At 35.9% G+C, this 20,351-nt stretch overlaps 1 protein-coding gene across 1 annotated transcript in view; it reads right to left on the bottom strand.

Annotated features, from left to right (window-relative positions):
- The window catches only part of GPR137C (G protein-coupled receptor 137C), a 53,821-nt gene that overhangs the window by 32,684 nt on the left and 786 nt on the right, over positions 1-20,351 (bottom strand). The window lies entirely within an intron of this gene.

The raw sequence follows: 20,351 nt of genomic DNA, 5'->3' as shown, positions 1-20,351 counted from the left end.
TCTTCTTTCTAGGATACAGAGGATACAATCTCTTTCTGTCACTCTCTTAGGATACTAACATCTTTTTTTAAATTTAAAGTTTCTTCTCTTTGCTTAGTCTGTTTTCTCTCAAGTTGCTTAAAAATGATTTTATACAATTAAAGTGGGGTGTTTTGATTTACAATTTAATAAAATTCCAGGTTAATACTGAAGATAAATGTCTAATTGTTCTCACCTGAAACTCCACTAAAACAATAGCAAAGGGATTTTCTTAAAAGATATAAACCCATAAATGTGAGTAGAATGGGAAAGGATACAATAACAAAGTGTTGGAAGCTAGAAAGCAGATGGATATGTGTGCAGAAAAGAGTTAATATAGTATGCCTGAGACTGCTATCCTTAGAAAAGCCTGCTTGTAAGGCTGGTACTTGGCTGGCATTTGGGAACTTGGATTTTTGGGAAGATTCTCACCATTCCCTAAATGATAAATGTATTTCATTGTGCCTAAGCTTTTTGTGCAAACAATATGGTTTATACACAACACCTGCTTTCCTTATGGAAGTCTGGAATTTTGGTGTTGGGCAAAGAGTGCTTACATGACTAAGCCCCAATAAAAAACTTTGGCACTGAATTTCTAATGAGCTTCCTTGGTAAGTAACATTTCACATGTTGTCACAACTCATTATGGAAGAAATGTGGCCCTACTGGGAGAGGACTCTTGGAAGCTTATTCCTGGTTTCCTCTGGACCTTACTCCATGTGTCGTTTCCCTTTGCTGATTTTACCCTATCCGTGAACTGTAACAAACTGTAACCATGAGTATAACAACTCTAAGTCCTTCTAGCAAGTCACTGAGGCTGAGTGTGGTCTTAGGGATCATCAACAAAATGTGATGAATCCCAAGCCAGTAGTGAGGAGGACTGAGAACCAACCTGATAAATATTTCAGAACCTTCAAAAGGTTCAGGAACCAAGAGAACCAAGTACCACTGGAACTGAGACGTGGAAGTGGCTAAAACAGGAGTAGATAAAAGCTGTTTAAGAGCAGTTAGATCCCTAAATCTCTTTCCCTAGCCCATGCCCTGAAATGCCACTTATTCATTCTGCCAGATATCTGGGTGTTTATTCTCTGAAGAGGCTATTCTGGCCTGGAGTAAGAGTTAGATGGCAGGCACAGTTGATAGTTTGGCACCATTCTAAAAAACAGGGAGATTAGTAATGAACACCAAGTAAAGGGATTCCCCCATGCCCAAACCCTCTTCCCTGACTAGTTTCTCAAAGTGTTGTAAACTACACCTTTATTCTCTGAAGGATTAGAATACTTTTCCCCCAGAGAAATCTGAGTGGCCCAAGAGGAAAGACCTAAGTATACCATCATCATAGGTTCCCTAACAAATCGTCCAGCCAGATCACCTAGTGTGTACATGCCTCACCCACATGCTTAGAGCTTCCACTCTTAATTATGAACAGACAGCCAAGGATAACCAGATAGCTCAAAAGTTTTCAATGAAAGATAGAGATCACAACAAACTAATAGAAAAAAGAAAATTATAAAGAAAAAACTAAACAATGTTATTATTAATAGAATCAGAGAGATAAAATATTGCGTTCATGAAACAAAAACAAGATGCTGTTAATAAAAAAAAATTCAGAGGAAAAAAAAGAGCTTATAGAAATTAAACAAGCTAGTAGAAATTAAAATGTCAAGAGAGGGGCTAGAAGTTGGGGGAATCTCCCTAAAAAAAGTAGAGACAAAAGACAGATGAAAAATAGGAGAGGAGAGGTAAGAAAAAGATCTGTTTGGATGTCCAACATCCAAATGTTAGGAGTTCCAGAAGGAGAGAACAGAAACAAAGGAGGGAAGAAAATCAATGAAAAATTCAAGAATGTTTCCCCAAACTAAAGGATACATGTGACTAAATTAAAAGGGCATGTTCAATGCCCAGCAAAATGGCTAGAAAACAGATCCACGTGAAGAGACATCATTTCAGAACACTAGGGTCAAAGAAAAATCTAATAGTTTTCAGTAAAGAAAAAAACAATTCACATAGAAATGATCAAGAATCAGAATGGCTTTCAAGCTTCAATAACAACACCGGAAGTGGAGCAACACCTTAAAAATCCTCAGGGAAAATTATCTCCAACCTAGAATTCTATAAACTATCAATTAAATATGACAGTAGAGCAAAAAATATTTGACATGAAAAGCCTCCAGAAATTGCTCACCAAGCACCCTTCCTCAAGAAGGCTCTAGAGGATTACTTCACTGAAAAGTATGCAGCAAAGGATTAACTCAGCAGGCCTGAGTTGTCTAAACCCTGCACATTCCACAGAAAGATCTGGCTCTTGCCTAGCTCTTGGAAGATATTTCTGAATCCTTGGAATATCTTGCCTGATAAGAATATCTTTGTTTACCTGGGGCCTTGGGCCATACCAAATAATTTATGCTAACAATGTGATTTATGGTGGCCATGTGACCACCATAATAATTTATGCTAACATGTGATTAATGTGACCCAGGCCATTTGGTATCATTTTGACCTTTGAAGAGGTTGGAGACTGAGTAATTAAAGTCTGCCAGGGAGATGCTCCATGCCTATCTGGCTGATCCCCAATAAAAAACCTGGACAGCATGTCTTAGGTAAGCTCTCCTGGTTGGCAATACTTCATAGGTGTTGTCACATATTGTTGCTAGGAGAATAAGCACTGTCCGTAAGACTCTGCTGGGATAGGACAACTGGAAACTTGTCCCAGCTTCTCCTGGACTAAGAGAAACCTTAGAGATTTAATTCAATAACTTAATTTTATAAATAAAGCTGCACTTTAGAGATTAAGTGGATTGTCTAGGAATACACAGGAAATTGAAAGGATTAAAACCCAGGTGTCCTGACTCCTAATTCAAGGCTCATAGGGATCCTGGTTTTCTTTGATACGTTTGTACATTTAGATCTTTGATGGTACATAGTTCAAGTTAATTCCTTCATTTTTAGGGTGACAAATACTGCTTTATTAATAGTAGTGTCATATATATGTCACTCAACTATTTGTTAGCTGCTCAAGATCTGAAGAATTAACATGCCCAAGAAAAATATATTCAGAAACCAAATGATCAGTTTAGTAAAATATAATGATCTAGAAGCAGTTTAACACCTTCATTTTGTGTTATTTTTCAGACTATCAAGTACTTTTACCATACCCTTTACTTAACTAGAAGTGTATATATATATATATATATTTTTTTTTTTTTTTTCTTTTTTTGCGGTATGTGGGCCCCTCACTGTTGTGGCCTCTCCCGTTGCGGAGCACAGGCTCTGGAAGTGCAGGCTCAGTGGCCATGGCTCACGGGCCTAGCTGCTCCGCGGCACGTGGGATCCTCCCCGACCGGGGCACGAACCCGTGTCCCCTGCATCAGCAGGCGGACTCTCAACCACTGCGCCACCAGGGAAGCCCTTAGAAGTATATTTTTAAAAAAGCATAAATAACTATTTTTTCAGGAATGAAGTATTAATTTTATAAGGAGGAAAATTTGTGAGCTTTCATTATTGAAAATCACCCTGAAATATAACACGTTACTATGGATTGCTCATTAGTTTACTATGCACAGCTCTGAAGAAAATTTAACATATATTAAGGAATATAAAGAATTTATTTCTGAACTAAGAGTCTCATACATTATGGATTTAGAATTGTTAGGAAATTAATCTAAATTGTATTTGGGCTGAAACTGTGCTATCCTTTAAAAAGTTTTTCCAACACAAAATCCCCCATTGTATATTACTGATTTTCATAAAACCTTTCATGCTTTTCAAACTAGGAAGATAGCAGAATTGCTTTTTGTAAAGATAAAGACAGAGAGCCAGAGTCATTGGAGAATATTGTTCTGACAGATAATGGTGGGGAAAAAAAGGGCAGAATGTATCAGAAGAAGTAATAGAATATCCCAAGGGAGACAAAGGCAGAAGGAACACTGCTTGCTTTCTTTCCATCTAGATTTCTTAAGAACAATAACAGTTTGAACATAATCAGTGATGATGATCATTCACATTCGCTTAAAACCTGCTAATTCCACGGTATGACAGAAAAGTTCCCTAGAGTACACAGTATCACCTCAAACCAGCCTAGGTGGCTTCATCAGCAACTGGACAAAGTCCTACACAATAGCTGAGGAAAGAGCACAAAAGTTGAAGAAAATATTACTTAAGCATTTTTATACTGAGATATTAAAGCTGAAAAAAATTGTAGCATGTGATCAACATGCTAATGAAAAATGGCAGCTGTAATTGAATTTTTGTTAAAAGTTAGAACATACAGATTTGAAATTCACAGCTACACCTTATTTCAGAAAGCAGATGATTCTAAATATTTAAATATTTATGTCCTAAACAAACTAAACTTTGGTTTTTACATGATATGTGTAATTTAAAAATTGGCATTCATATCTCAGAGGTAGCATTCACAGACACTGTATTAGATTTCAGAACTAGGTCATAAAGTAAGAAGAGATTTTTTTTAAAGAAACCCTCAAATTCTAGAAGCTTTATCAGTGTCAGACTATGAGAACTACAGGTGTCTTAGATATCACTGAGACTAACCACTTTACAAATTAAACAACTGGCCCAGAAAAGTAGTGATTTGACAAATATCAATTAGCCAAGTAGAATAGGATTTGGACCAGAACTCATATTCTCAGAATTCTAGTTCAGGACTATTGATGAAATTAAACTACTTAAACAGACCCCTCAACAAAGTTAAAATAAAAAGATAACAAGGACACTTAATTTATAGAAGTTTGTCTTTAGTTAAAACAAGTTAGATGCAAAGTTCTACTTCACTAAGTTAGAGATTCTGATTTTATTTGTGTGGAGGAAGAGAAGGAAACATTTCTTTTAAACTCCTTTACTTTACCATGAATTTGCTCAACCATCCAAGTCATTAAGTATTGATCACACATATTAGGTGCTGAAGAGCATGCAAAATTTCCTTCAAAACAAATGTACAATAATGGCTGACCTAAAGCAGTGTATACAGTATAGTAGAGCGAGGCAGACATTGATGGTATATCACAAGGGGATGTATGGTACTTTCTTTATATTTGGTCAAACTTAGAACAACATAAACCTCCCATAAATTAAGGTGTAAATTACTCAGAGTTCATTTTAACTAATGTTGATGGGTATTAAATGTAATTTAGCTTTGTTATACGGACATTATAAAGAAAATATGGCGTTGATTTGTTTTATTCCTCTAAGGAAGATAATACAGAAAAAACAAAAGGGGGAGGAGAAGGAAATACAGATTAGTAGCCTATGGGTTGGATCTGATTCACAAAATGTTATGTTTGGCTTAACCAGTGTTAGCCTATGGTATTTTTTTTTAAACAATACTTCAATTCCATTATTTAAAAAGTAGATTTCCTATTAAAAAATCGAAATTTCTTTCTCTTGAAAAATCAGATGATTTGTCAATGTCATCTCACAGCTGGAACTGAATTAATGTAGTGCCCTCTTTAGATACATGCTCTCTAGTACACCATAGTCACTACCATTCCCTATTATCTCTCAGAGGGTAATATCCAGGGCCCTCTAGGCCTTTGAGTTTGGGACCCCTGTTTTAAAGGAAGCTCTTTTTGAGTAAGACCCAGAGGATACAGACACAGCAATTAGGAGGCTAACTGCCATAGACTAGGCAAAAGATAGATGGTAGTATGCACCAGGCATTGTGGATGGGAAGAAGTGAATGGACTTACGAGATGTTAGGAGGTAACAGACAGGATTTGGTAATGGGGTGAATGTGAGGTATGAGAGAGAACGCAGCAGCCATGACTCATAGGTTTCTGAACTACGTAAATACATGGATAGCAGTGCCAGTCACTGAAATGGGGAAGAAAAGAGGAAGGTGAGGTTTTGGGGAAAATAGGGGTAGCGTGGGGAGGGAGGAGGAAAGATCCTGAGCTCAGTTGAATATGCTGGATATGGATGTGCTGAATCTGAGGGCTTCAGATATCCTTGAAGAGATGTCAAATAGGTGTAGAATATAGAAAGCGAGAGCTCAGAGTCTGTGTTAGGATCATAGATATGTGTACGTGAGTCATCTGCTTTTAAGTGGTATGATACCAAGAATGTGGATGCAATCACTTGGCAAGAGCAAGGGACCTAGGCTTAGGTCTTGAGAATCTTCAACCTCTGAGGGCAAGGCAGAGGCAGATGAGCGTGAAGAGAAGCAAGCAAGGTAGTTGGAAAAAAAAAAAAAAATCCAGGACAGTGTGCTAGCCAGTGGAAGTGTTATAGAGAAAATTATGGAGTCAATTGCTGCTGAGAGATGAACCTGGGTGAGGACTGAAAAGTGCCTAATGAACTTGTTGATAGGAAGGTCACTGTGAGCCTTAGGCAACAGCTCTTTTGGTAGAGTGATGGGGCAAAGCAGATTAGAGTGGCTGGGGAAGTGAGAAGATGGTGAGTACGTACATGGTCACCCCTGAAGAAATTTGATCATGAAAGAAAAGTATGAGGTAGCTCTTGGTTTTGTTAAGCCTCTTCATTATTATGTTTTCTATTTTATTAATCTCTACATTAATTTCCTTCTGCTTGTTTCCTTTGGGTTTATCTTTTTTTTTTTTTTAACATAAAATTGGATGCTTACTTAACTTGCTAAATTTCAGGCTCTTCTTTTCTAATGTAAACATTTGAAGTTCCAGATTTACTTCTGTGTGCCAGTTTAGCTGCTTCATATAAAGTTCTGATATATAGTATTTTTATTATATTCTAAGTATTTTCTAAATTTCATTGTGATTACATCCTTTACCCATGTGTTCATAAGTGTTTAAAATTTTTCTAAATAAACTTTCACACTTTATTTCTGTTACTGAATTCAAAGAGTTATTTGGGGGTGAGAGAACATAGTCTAAGAAATCCCAATTTTTTGAAATTTAATATTAATAGCTAACAATCATTACCATTTGGCAGGTACCACTCTAAAGATTTTATATGAATTATATACTTTACTCCTCACAATGATTCTATGATTCTATGAGGTAAGAACTATTATTATTCTCATTTTTATAAATGAGGAAATAGGCATAGAGAGGTTATGTCATTTACCCACATAACTTTATGAAGTTACACAGAGCTGCTAAGTGACGGGGCTACACTTTTTACATTCTTCCTCACTTTAGGTCTTATTCTCAGATTATATTTCAAACCTCTGCACTGTTTTTGTTTTTGCAGGGGGAATCAATTTCATTGAGGTATAATATATGTATGTGGGTGCACAATTTGATGAGTTTTGTCATACTTTTGCAACCTGTGAAACCACCATTGCAATCAAATACAGAATCTTTCCACACGCACTAAATTTCATCCTGCCCCAGGCCCCAAGCAATAGGTAATCCACTTTTTGTGACTATAGGTTAGTCTGCAGTTCCTAAAATTTAATATAAATGTAATGCCATAGTGTGAGCTCATTTTTGTCTGGCTTCTTTCATTCTACATACTGATTTTTTAGATACATCCATGTTGTTGTTTTTATCACTAGCACGTTCCTTTCTTACTGCAAAGTATACTCCTTTGTATGGATATACCATATTTTGTTTATCCCTTTGCTTTTTATGGATATTTGGGTTAATTTCAGTTTGGGGCCATTGTGAATAAAGCTACTACGAACATTCACATTCAAGTTTTTGTACGGACATATGCTTTTGTTTCTCTTGGGCCTCTAGGACTTCAACAGCTGTTTTATGGCGTTTCACTTTTCAAAAACTGTCCAACTGCTTTCCAAAGTGGTTGTAAAACTATAGTCCTATCATCAGGGTATATTTTCTTATTAATACACATCTTTGGCAATACTTGGTATAATCTTCTTAATTTTAGTCTTTCTAGTCAATATTTAATGGTATCTCATTGTTGTAATTTTCATTTTCCTGATGACTAACGATCATGAGCATCTTTTCATGTGCTTCTTGGCCACGCATACATCTTCTTTTGTGAAGTGTCTGTTAAAATATTTTGCCCATATTTATTGGATTTTCTTACTGTTGAGTTGTAAGAGTTCTTCATTTATTCTGGATACAAGTACTTTGCCAGATACATGTGCTGCAAATCATTATCCGTTTTGCAAAAAACAAGCTTTTATTTTGATAAAGTCTTGTCAATTTGGGTTCATGCTTTTTGTTTCCTAAGAAATGTTTGGCTCCTACAAAGTAATGAAGATTTTCTTCTACGAGTTTTAGCTTTTACATTTAGGTCTATGATCCATAGCAAGTAGATTTCTAAGTATGGTGTGACGTAAGAATCAGTATTCATTGTTCCCCATATGGATACCCAATTATTTCAGAACCATTTATTGAAAAAAATGTTCGTTTCCTCACTCAATTACCTGAGCACCTTTGTAAAGTCTATTGACTATACATGTGTGGGTCTAATTCTGCATTCTCATTTCTTCTCCATTGATCTATAGGTCTATCTTTTCCCTAGTATTACAATGTCTCAATTACTATAGCTTTACAGGAAGTCTTGAAATCAGGTAGTGTGATCATCCAACTTTGGTTTTCTTTTTCAAAATTGTTTCCGCTATTCTAAATGCTCTGTATTTCTACATACATTTAAAAATAATCTTGGCAACTGCTACCAAAAAATCCTGCTAATATTTCAATTGGGATTGCATTGAATATATATATCAATTTAGGGGAGAAGTGATATCTTAAAAATAATGGGTCTTCCAGGGTATTTTTTGCCATTTACTTAGGCCTTCTTTAATTTCTCTCAGTAGTTTTGTAGTTTTCATTGTAAAGATCTTGCACATATATTATTTATTCATAAATATTTTAATTTGGGGTGGGGCACTATCGTAAATGGAATTGTTTTTATATTTCTTTTTTCAATTGTTTTCTGCTAGTATATGAAATAGTTTTATCCTGCAAACTTCTTAAATTCACTTATTAGCTCTAGTTGATTTTTGTAGGTTCATTAAAATTTTTTCCTCAATCATGTCACCTACAAATAAAGACAATTTTACTTCTTTCTAATGTTTGTCTTTTTTTCCTTACCTTGTTGCAATGGCTGAACCTCCAGCACAATGGCTAGGACAAGAAGTGAAGTACCTGCCTCTCGCATAGGGAGTAATCTTTCAGTCTTTCATCATTATTATGTTGGCTACAGGTATTTTTGTAGATGCTCTTTAGCAGATTGAGGAATTTCTGTTCTTAGTTTGCTAAAAGTTGAATTTTAAAAAAAATCATGAATGGTTGTTGAATTTTGTCAAATTCTTTTTCTGTATCTATTGAGATGATATGATTTTCTCCCCTACACTGCAAATATGGTTTATTACATTGATTTTTGAATGTTAAACCAATGTTGTTATTCTTGGGATAAAACATATTTGGTCATGATATGTTATCCTTTATCTATATATTTGGATTTGATTTGTCAAGGATTTTTGAATCTATGTTCATGAGAGGTATTTGCAATTTTTTTTTTTAAAAAATTATTGTAGTTGATTTACAATGTTGTGTTAATTTCTGCTGTATAGCAAAGTGATTCAGTTATACATATATTCTTTTTCATATACTTTTCCATTATGGTTTATGACAGGATATTGAATATAGTTCCCTGAAGTTATTTTTATAATTATTTTTTTCTGATTTTTGTATCAGTTAGTCCTCACAATAACCCTATGGAGTATGCATTATTATTATCCATTTTTGGAAATGGGACATAGGCAGAGCCAGTAAGTGGTTGAGATGTACTCTCAGCCACTGTGTCTCACTGCCTCTAATTTGTTAAGTGTTGCTTTCATGCTCTAGTATGTTGTCAATTTCTAAAAGTGTTCCATGAAATAAAAAGAAATTATACTCAATGACTGGCATTTTTTGTTATTTCCTTGCATATTTTTTATATTCTTTATATTTTCTAAGAGCAGAAGTAAAACTAGAAAATTAAACAACACATTCTTGAAGAACCATTGGGTCAAGGAAGAAAGCAGAAGGGAAATTAGAAAATATCTCAAGACATTAAAAAGAAATGATGTTAGTTGTAGCTTTTTTTTGTTACATTGAAGTATTTTTTTTCTATTCTTAGTTTGTTGAGTTTTCATCATGAAAGGGTGTTAAATTTTGTCAAATGCCTTTTCTGCATCTATTGTAAAGATGTGACTTATCTTTTGTTCTGTTAATGTGGTATATTACATTAATTGATTTTCTTGAACCATCCATATATCTCAGAGGTAATTCCCACTTGGTCATGGTGTATAACACTTTTAATGTGCTGTTGGATTCAGTTTGATAGTATTTTGTTGAGGACTTCTGCATCTATATTCATCAGGAATACTGGCCTGTAGTTTTCTTTTCAGGTGGTATTTTTGGCTTTAGTATCAAGGTGATGCTGGCCTCACTGAACTAGTTAGGAAGTCTTCTCTCCAATTTTTTTGGAAATGTTTGAGAATAACTGATATTAACTCTTTAAATATTTGGTAGAATTCTCCAGTGAAGCCATCTGGGTCTGGACGTTTCTTTATTGGGAGCTTTTTGATTATTGATTCAATCTCCATACTAGTTATAGGTCTGTTCATACTTTCTGTTTCTTCATGATTCAGTCTTGGTAGGTTGTACGTTTATGTGAATTTATCCATTTCTTCTCAGTTATTCAGCTTGTTGGTATATAACTACTTATAGTAGTCTCTAATGACCCTGTTTATTTCTGTGGCATCAGTTGTAATGTCTCTTCTTTCATTTCTGCTTTTACTTATTTTGTCTTTTTTTCTTAATTGTCTAGCTAAGAGTTTGTCAATTTTATTTAGCTTTTCAAAAAACTTAGTTTCATCAATTTTTAAAATTGTTTTTTAATTCTCTATTTTGTTTATTTCTGCTCTGATCTTTGTTATCTCCTTCCTTCTGCTAATTCTGGGCTTAGTTTGTTCTTTTTTTCAGCTCCTTGAGGTGTAAAGTTAGGCTGTTCATCTGAGATCTTTCTTCTTTTCAAATGTAGGTGCTTATGGAAATCTCTCTTAGTACTGCTTTTGCTGCAACCCATAATTTGGGGAATGTGTTTTCTTTTGTCAAGACATATTTTCTAATTTCCTTTTTGATTTCTTCTTTGACCCAATGGTTGTTCAACAGTGTGTTAATTTTCACATAGTTGTAAATTTTCCAGTTTTACTTCTGCTATTGAGTTTTAGTTTCATTTCACTGTAGTCGGAAAAGATACTTTGTATGATCTTAATCTTATTAAATGTGCTAAGACTTATTTTGTGACCTAACATGCAATCTACCCTGGAGCAAGATCTATGTGTGCTTGAGAAGAATGTGTATTTTGCTGCTGTTGTGTGAAATGTTCTACATATGTCTGTTAGTGCCATTTGGTCCATAGTGTTGCTCAAGTGCTTGGTTTCTTTATTGATCTTCTGTCTGGATGTTCTATCCGTTATTGAAAGTGGGGCATTGAAGTCTCTTACTGTTATGGTGTTACTGTCTTATTTCTCCCTTCAGTTCTGTCAATATTTGTTTTATATGTTTAGGTACTCTGATATTGGATGCATATTTATAATTGTTATATCTACCTGGTGGATTGACCCTTTCATAATATAATAACATAATGTCCTTCTTTGCCTCTTATGACAGTTTTTGACTTAAAGTCTATTTTGTCTAACTAAAGCAACCCCTGCATTCTTTTGGTTACTATTTGCATAGTATCTTTTTTCCATCCTTTTACTTTCAGTCTACGTGTACCCTTAAATCGAAAGTGAGTTTCTTGTAGACAGCATACAGTTTGGTCTTTTATATTTTTAGTCCATTCAGCAACTCTTATGTCCTTTGATTGGGGAGTTTAATCAATTTACATTTAAAGTACTTACTGGAAAGAAACTATTTATATTGCTATTTTGTTGATGTTTTTCTATTAGCTTTGTAGTTCTTTGGTCTGTTATTTCCTCTCTTGCTGTCTTCCTGTTTTGTTAATTTTTTTTCATATTGATATACTTTGATTATTTTCCATTTTAATTTTGTGTAACTTCTATAGTGTGTGTGTGGTGTATGTCCGTGTGTGTGGTTACCTTAAGGCTTACAAAAAATATCTTATGAAACAGTCTATTTAAAGCTGATAAATTCAACTGCATACAGAAACTCTACACTTAAACTTCTTCCACCCACCCTCCAACATTTTATTGTTGTCATAACTTACATCTGTTTATATTGTGTATCTTTTAATATCTTTATAGTTATTTTAATATTTATTCTTAACTTTTATACTAGAATTAAAAGTGATTTACCCACCACCATTATAGTAATACAATATTCTGTATTTGTCTATATATTCATCTTTATCAATGAGTTTCATACCTATGCTACTGTGTTACTTTTTAGCATCATTTTGTTTCAACCTGAAGAACTCTCTTTAGCATTTCTTACAAGACAGGTCTAGTGGTGACCTTCAGCTTTTGTTTATCTGGGAAGGTTATGATCTCTCTATTTTTTGAAGGCTAGTTTTGCAGAGTATGTTATTCTTACTTGGCATTTTGTTGTTGTTGTTGTTTTCTCTTAGCACTTTAATAAGATTATCCTGCTCTTTTTCTGGCCTGCAAAATTTCTGCTGAAAAATTTCTTATAGTCTTGTAGGGGTTCCCCTGTGACAAGTCTCTTCCTTCTCTGCTTCCAAAATTCAAAGGCCTTTGACTTCTGATAATTTGATTATAATGTGTCTTGGTGTGGATTTCTTTGTATTCTTTTGACTTCTTGGATCTGGATGTCCATTTTCTACTCTAGTTTTGGGAATTTTTCAGTCATCATTATCATCACCATCGAATAAGCTTTCTGGTACTTTCTTCTCTGTCTGGGATTCAATGTGTATATGGATCTGTTTGATGGTGTACCATAAGTCCCTTTAGTTTTGTTCATTCTTTTTCATTCCTTTTTCTTTTCTGACTAAATTATTTCCAATGACTTGTCTTAAAGTTCACTGATCCTTTCTCCTGTCTGATACCTAGTCTATTGATGAACTGCTCAAGTGAATTTTTCACTTCAGTTTTCATGTTCTTCAGCTCCATGATTTCTGTTTTGTACTTTTTTTTTTTTTTTTGGTTGTGCTGTGTGGCTTGTGGGATCTTAGTTTCCTTACCAGCGTTTGAACCCATGCCCCCTGCAGTGGAAGAGCGAAGTCCTAACCACTGGACCGCCAGGGAATTCCCTTAACATTTTCTATCTCTGTTGAAATTTCTCATGCTTTGTTCTCTTGCCTGTAGTTAGCATCTTAATGACAGTTATTTTGAATTCTCTGTCAGGTAAATTATATACCTCTGTTTCATTAGGGTTTCTGGAGATTTATCTTGCTTTGTTTGAAACATCTCTGACTGATTCTTCATTTTTCTCAACTCTCTGCATTACTGTCTGTGCATTAGACAAAACAGGTACCTCTCCCAATCTTCATGGACTGGCCTTGGACAGTAGAACACTGTCACCAATCAACTTGTCCAGAGACTTTGGGGGCCTCTACCAACTCGTTCCCTCCTCAGGGAGTAGCAGGAAGCTGTAGTTCTGGTTTGCTCGTTCTGTGCTGAGGAAGCAGGGGAGCTATGTTGTCTGCCAGTTCAAATTGCTGTCTCCATTCTCCTCCAGGTGTCTAAACTGTACTGAACCTGTCAGGGTTCTAAGACTGGCAAGACAGAAGCCTGATCTCTGGGGAGCTCCCCAAGAAAAGCTGGGGTGCTGGATATGTGAACTAACCCCTTCCCTCCTCTGGGAGAAGCTGAGACCTAGGAGGTCTCTTCCCAATTTTATGGCACTGTGCTGGGGTCAGGGACTCTGACGAGAGTCTGTCCCAAATCTCCCTACTGGTTTTGGTGATTCTTGTTTTGTGTTCACCTGCAGTGCAGGAGCCTTTCAGTTCGTTTCTGGATCTCTCACAAAGGGAATTTGTGACTTGTTGCGATCAGTATGTTTTCAGGGGGATGGAGGGTCCATCACCATCTTGCTGATGTCACTCCCAACTTAGCTTTTATTTCACCCTTATTATTGATAGTTTTATTGTGGATAGAATTTTGCTGGTTATTTTCTCTCAGCATTTTCAAGATGTTTCACCATCTTCTGGATTCATTAGTTGTTAATGAAATGCCAACAAAAACTAACTTTCATTCCTTTGTTGGTAATATTATCTCTAATTGTTTTAAAAACATTTTGTCTTTGGTATTTTGAGGTTTTACTCTTTGTTCATTTTCTTTTAACCTGTCTTGGGTTTTTTGGGCTCTCTGAATTTGAAATTTGGCATCTTTTATAAATTTGGGAAAACTCTAAGTCATTATTCTTTTAAGTAATTTCTCTGAAATTCTAATTAGATATACACTGGACCTGCTCATTATATCTTCATTCTCTCTTAATCTCTTATTTCCATCTTTTATTTCTCTGGGCTATATTCTGGGTGATTTTCTCCCTCAGATCTTTGAGCTTAATGATTTCTTTTAGCTATTTAATCTGTTCAGTTCATTTCAGTTTCTAATTTTAATTGTATTTTTCATTTAAAAAATGACTTTTCTCCAAATGTGCCTAGTCAATTTTGATTATTTCTTTATCATATATCACCAGTGTTTACTTACTTAAATCAGATAAGTGAAAATTTTATACAATCTATCTGATAATTCTGACATCTTCAATCTTTGCAGGGAAGAGTCCCTAGAGTGACTTTTCATTTTGAGCTCATGTTCTTTCAAATTTTATTTGTCAGGATTCTGGGAGTATAGTACACTCCTCAACAGATTATTTGCATTTGCTCCTTCCAGGTCCTTGAGGTTACCACCAACCCAGGATTTTTCCCCCTCTAAAATCACAGAAGTGTGATTTCAGGCTTCAAACTTGTGTGAGAATAAGCTTGTTAAGCATTTTCAGAGAAGACATTTCTTTCCTCAATTTGTACCTCCTTCACCCAGAGCCAAGGCAGAGACAAGCATAAATCCCACCACCAACCTCTAAGGACCTGCTTATTTATCCCATAATTCATCCACTGAAGATGTGTGTTCCGAGAGTCCTGGCATTAAGTTGGAGCAGATGAGTTCTTTGTTTAGACCTCCCCACCAGGTATTGCCTCCTATGTCACCTCTTCAGAACCCCAGCACATTGAAATCCAGGCTTTGGGTTAGCAGGAAGCAGCTAGCAACTACCCCCAAACCCAAGACAAACATTTGTGTGGTACTTTATAATTTCATATTCACTTCTTTTTTTGTGGTTTCTTGTCTCTGAGGAACTTCCTCACTTACCAGCTCAATCATTCATTGAAAGGGATTAAATGCTCTCTGTAGCATTTTAAGGCATTTCTCGGAATCTCTGCTCAGCCAGATGGCCCTGGTTTCTATTTCTATAAACTAGGAGGCGAGGGTCATGTGCTGAGTATGAAGGAGGAAAAAAGTTTGCTGGAGAGTGGAAAAGGTTTGAAATGGTGGAAAATGGGAAAGCAAGTTAAATAGTGAGCACTAAATAATAAACAGTGTTAATGGTATTCAGAAAAGTTCACAGGGAGCGATCACTTGACAAGACTTTATAGCCTGTGGGCTATGCAGTAGTCTCATTTCTGATACATATTATATTAGCCATAAAACCTTGGACAAATCACACCTTGTTTATATCTACCTATTTCATAGGGATTATGAAGACAACTGTTATGAAGTGCTTTGAAAATATTAAATCACATAGAATGTAAGGCATTGTAATCAGGTCTTTGCCATGGAACTGTATCGCAAACTCTTGCTTCACAGATGATCTCAGGAAAAACAGAATCAAGTTAATGGATAGAACAGTTTAGAAGATTTGGATAAAAACAGTTCATAATCACAGTTATGGATAAAAACCCAACATTGACAAAACCACGATTTCCAGTAAATAGTAACTGACTCATGATGTGAGACTTGCTTGTTCTGCAGACTTTTCTGTTTAATAGAATTTGTTGAAATCAAATTAGCAAAGCCCTAATTATCATGGGCCATTTGCCATGATATAAGAATAGTTTTGCTAAGCAAAACTCTAATATATTAAAGTGCCTTCATTAGTAAGATTTTACCTCTAGTAATCAGAAGTAACTAACTAAACCAAGAAAATCTAAGAGAATCTTAGCATTCATATCATAAGCAATCTTTTAGGCAGAAAATATAAAGATCCCAGAAAGTACACAAATAATTTACCTCACATATTCATCAAAATTAACTCTCAAATTTTAGATAGCTAAATATTTTCAAGATTTTGGCCTTTTCAAGATTGTCATTCAAAAATATATTCACCATTGTTCTATGAGATTAAAGTATGATAAAATAACTTCTTATCCTTAAGGAATTTCTATTTTAGGTGGTAGAAATACTTTCGTGAGAAATCACAGAACATGGTAACAAAACCAAAGTACCTGTTAAGTTGCACTCCATGTTGTTTGACATTCCATCAATATTTGGAAGAATATATCCAATGTCAGGGACAATGATAGCATCCATGAATATAAGAGTTAAGATTCTGAATTTAATTTTCCTAGCTGTTTTGGCACTGTGATTTAGTCACTGCATTTTATCCCGATTAAGCAACTGGCACCCATTTTACAAAATTGCAAGAAAAAAATGTCACTATGGGTCATGGAGATGAATTCATTGATTTTGGCATACATCAACAATACTCCAAAGATAGTATACTATCAACACTCATTTTTAGTTCTTTTACTTGTTCCAATGGTAGGTACCATGTTTTATCACATAATTTGTTTTAAAGGCTGAAACCTTCTCTGTTAAACATACAGGACTGTGAACCATTCTCTGGTAAAGTACACATTCTATTAATCATGCTGGAAAAAGTTCAATAGGTGTTTTTAACTTAGTGTACAGGTTTTTCTTTTTTTCTTTTTTTCAACTATCTGCTTCCAGGAGGTTAAGTATGGTAAATCTAATTATTTCAGAAAGGGCTACTCCCCCTCATTTGAATTCCATGCAAGTGTAGTCAACAAAACAAACAGTGGTTTAGGCAGTCTTAACTTTTTTTTTTTTTGCGGTAAGCAGGCCTCTCACTGCTGTGGCCTCTCCTGCCACGGAGCACAGGCCCAGCCGCTCCGTGGCACGTGGGATTCCCCTGGACCAGGACATGAACCCGCGCCCCCTGCATCGGCAGGCGGACCCCCAACCACTGCGCCACCAGGGAAGCCCTTAACTTTTTAATATAAATTTATTTTTTATTTTATTTATTTTTGGCTGCGTTGGGTCTTCGTTACTGTGCGCGGGCTTTCTCTAGTTGTGGCAAGGGGGGGCTGCTCTTCTTTGCAGTGCGCGGGCTTCTCACTGCAGTGGCTTCTTTTGTTGTGAAGCATGGGCTCTAGGCACGTGGGCTCAGTAGTTGTGGCTTGCTGGCTCTACAGTGCAGGCTCAGTAGTTGTGGAGCACGGGCTTAGTTGCTCCGCAGCATGTGGGATCTTCCCGGACCAGGGCTCGAACCTGTGTCCCCTGCATTGGCAGGGGGATTCTTAACAACTGCACCACCAGGGAAGCCCAGTCTTAACTTTTCGAAAACTTATTTTTAGAAGAACTAGCAAAATGTATTCAAAGTAGTAATGGTTGTTTTACTAACTTTATTTTTACACTGCTCTATGGTTCTTTGTAACTAAGTCCTTAAAGTTAGGATGTTTTTAATTAGTGAGAAATGGACACAACAAATACTTTAAAGAGGTCAAAAGTAAAATGAAATTGGCATTTAATATGACAGTAAAGACAGAGTGATTTGGTAATCAAGAAGCACAACTATTTAAAACAGATATAAGGACCTTTTGTTAAAAAAAAGGTCAAATTTTAGTTAAGTTTTGTTTTTGTCACCATGTAGACTTTCCCTATCGCTTTGCTATAATACAAAGAACTCACTGGGGGGATTCTCTGGTGGCGCAGTGTTTAAGAATCCGCCTGCCAATGCAGGGGACGTGGGTTCGAGCCCTGGTCTGGGAAGATCCCACATGCTGCGGAGCAACTAAGCCCGTGCGCCACAACTACTGAGCCTGTGCTCTAGAGCCTGCAAGCCACAACTACTGAGCCTGCGTGTCACAACTACTGAAGCCCGCGCACCTAGAGCCCGTGCTCCACAACAAGAGAAGCCACCGCAATGAGAAGCCCGCACACTGCAATGAACAGTAGCCCCCACTCGCTGCAACTAGAGAAAGCCTGGGCACAGCAACGAAGACCCAACGCAGCCAAAAATAAATAAATAAAATAAATTTATTTTAAAAAAGAAAAAACAAAGAACTCATTGGGAAAGCTTTATTCATTCAGAACGATCAATAAGAAGTGTGCTTCCAGTTACTTGAAATTGATATAAAAATTTGAATTCAAATACTATTTTAAATACAGATTCCTTTGGATTTTTTTAGTGAATATGGAAATGATTTCTGGTTAAAATATCTCTTTTTAAACAGGTTGAAAATTTGTTCAAGTTATAGTTATGTGTCTTAAAATTGTTAATTTTACTAAAAAAAAGGATAGACAAACAACCTACACTCTTTCTAGGAGACACTACAAAATGAAAAAAACTTTAGTTCAGCTTCTTTCCAAATTATGTTTTCTAGGGTAATAGAATCTTATTGCTTTTTAAAAAGTACATGAAACAAACAAGAGATCCATTTAACAGGAAGACTTTTAGACGTTTAAATTCTCTGTCACTAGCTTGGAATAACAGCAACCAAAAGACTGAAAACCCAATCTAGATATTGTGTAGTTTATGCCGTAGAAGTATACTTTTAGAATTTTGAGCTTAAATACAGATGCTTTTTTTCTATTGTGATAATGTTTACTCACATTGTGTTTACCTCAGGGTGACAGGTATGACTGGTAAAGGGCACAAGCGGACCTTCTGGGGCACTGAAAATGCTGTATATTTTAATCTAGTGGTGGTAACACGAGTGTATGTAAAATTTCACCTAGCTGTATACTTAAGCTTTATGTACTTTATGTTATATGTTATATTTCAAGAAAAAAGTAAAAAGAGTATTTAGCTACTTTATGAAATGCCCACCAATTATTTTACGATGAGTCATTAATATGACTTTGTTAGTCAAAAATGCATAGGGGAAAAACAAATTATCTGATACTCATGGCCTAAGGACTGCTAGTCACTCTGAGGTAAATTAACTATATCTGAAGCTAGAGCAAAGCTTTAATGATGAGATGTTGCTGGTAGTGTATCAGAAATTGTGTCAGGAAGAATACAATGTATCAGCTTAACTATGAAGGACTGAAGTGTTATAACAGTTTAAACAACAACTAGAAGATCAGAACATCTTCAAATAAGTGACATGACTGGCATGTTTATTTGATTTATGATTACCCATGCTTTTTACTTACGGCTTCTTAATGTTTGGGTTTTTGTCATTGTATTGCTTGGACTTCCAAATGATGGGGAATTAAAGTTAAATTAGTTTTGTTGCCTATTCTGAACTGTTGTTTTTAGTGTGGTAAAAAGCTGAAGTTATGACTGTGCTTTTAAAATTATGTATTCTACTTCCTAGCTATTATGGGAGAAAAGAGTTGGTTTACGCAGGGAATATAAACACTTAATCTGCCTCAAATGTTTTTTTACTTTTGCTCAGAACTATGTTAATTCTCATCACCTCCAAAAGCCTTTGAGAGGATTAGCTGCATAGACCAATATTGTTCTATATTAGTCAGTATTAAGCATATGATGTCACCTTGTTTCCTCTCCTCCTCAAGATTTTTTTTTTTGCGGGGAGGGCGGGGGAATTGTTTTTTTTTTTTTTTTTTTTGGCAATTCTCAAAATACTGTGGCTTAAATACCACTAGCTGGCACACATGATTGACAACCTTACACTCCCAAACCTGTTTGAAATGGGTTAAATACCTAAGTGCTGCAGAACAATGCAAACCAACCAGCAATTCCTCATAAAAGAGAAAGGGGGTGTGATTAGGTTCCAGCTATTAAGCAAGTTATTGAAAAAACAGTTTGGTGGTTTGTTTCTGCAATAGGCGCAGGTTAAGCTAGTATTTTCTCTCTTAATTAGCTCAAAAAAAAAAAAAGACTAGTCTATAAGAGGTAGGATAAATAGCCAAAACAAAACATGAAGCAACTGGGGCAAACACACTCGGGGCTTTACGGAGGTCTTTATACTGATCCTCGACATTGGTTATGGCTTATTAACCCCGCCGGAGAACTATCGAACGGAATCTGTCTGAGGCTTATCCAGCCCGGGGAAAGGAGATGCAGGAGAGAATAAAGCTTCTAATAAAAGAAACGCAGCAACAATAGCAGAGGAACAGCTCTGCCTGGTGACGTAATGGCTGGCAGCAGTCCAGCTTCAGCAGAGCTGCTGCTACCTCAGCATCCAACCTCTCTCAACACAGTCCAGCTTCAGCAGAGCTACCGGGGCTGCTACTTTTTGCGATG

Source organism: Aethalodelphis obliquidens, unplaced genomic scaffold, assembly GCF_003676395.1.
Source record: "Aethalodelphis obliquidens isolate GAN/ISIS:26980383/991018 unplaced genomic scaffold, ASM367639v1 scaffold10, whole genome shotgun sequence".
Taxonomy (NCBI): Eukaryota; Metazoa; Chordata; class Mammalia; order Artiodactyla; family Delphinidae; genus Aethalodelphis; species Aethalodelphis obliquidens.
This window is presented reverse-complemented; position numbering and strand designations above follow the sequence as displayed.